Genomic DNA, 749 nt, shown 5'->3' on the forward strand with positions numbered 1-749 from the left:
CTTTCCCTATATATTAGCTCCACTACAAGCTTGCAGCAAAAAAATGGCTCTGAGAATCCTTGCAGCTTAAATCTTACCATGGGATGTCTAAGGTCCTGACAGGTCATTTTTTAGCTACTTTTGTATTCTGTGATTTTTCTATGAAAAAACATTTTAAAGGCATTTGCTTATTTTATTGCTCCACTGCTAAATAATTGAAATCAGCACTTAGCATTTAATTATAGTGATTTTATATAATAAATATTGTACAGCGCCTGATGGTGTAATTGGGCATTTCTATAATAATCCCCTATTTTTTAAAACAAGGGGGAAATCTCTGAAATTCATGCCTTCATGCTTGTGCCCATGAAATGTGGTTATCATTATCTAGTGACGACATATGTTCTTCCTAACTAGGATTCTCTTCTCTTTCATGCTGATGCTATCTCCATGCTAGATTATTCCTGTTCCTAGTAGCACCCCAGGGCAGTAGTGAGAAGTAAATGTGTCCCATATGGCCGCTTCAGAAGCAGTTTTGGGTGTGGGGAGATGGAAAAGAAGAGACAACAGGGTGAAGAGACAGTGGGGTCTGCGTGCCCTCACTGTCCCTAAGTACGGCAAGCAGAGGGACAGCAGGGCTGTGGCTTTCTGTACTGTCAGGCTGTTCGGAGTAACGTGGGAGTGCTGCAGTGGGATAGGGTGCAGTTATTTGTTGTGCCATGCAGGAGGAAGGAGCCAGGGAGGAACTGCGACTGAGTCACCCGCTCTTC

This window comes from Corvus brachyrhynchos, unplaced genomic scaffold (assembly GCF_000691975.1).
Source record: "Corvus brachyrhynchos isolate BGI_N302 unplaced genomic scaffold, ASM69197v1 scaffold114, whole genome shotgun sequence".
In the NCBI taxonomy this organism is placed as follows: domain Eukaryota; kingdom Metazoa; phylum Chordata; class Aves; order Passeriformes; family Corvidae; genus Corvus; species Corvus brachyrhynchos.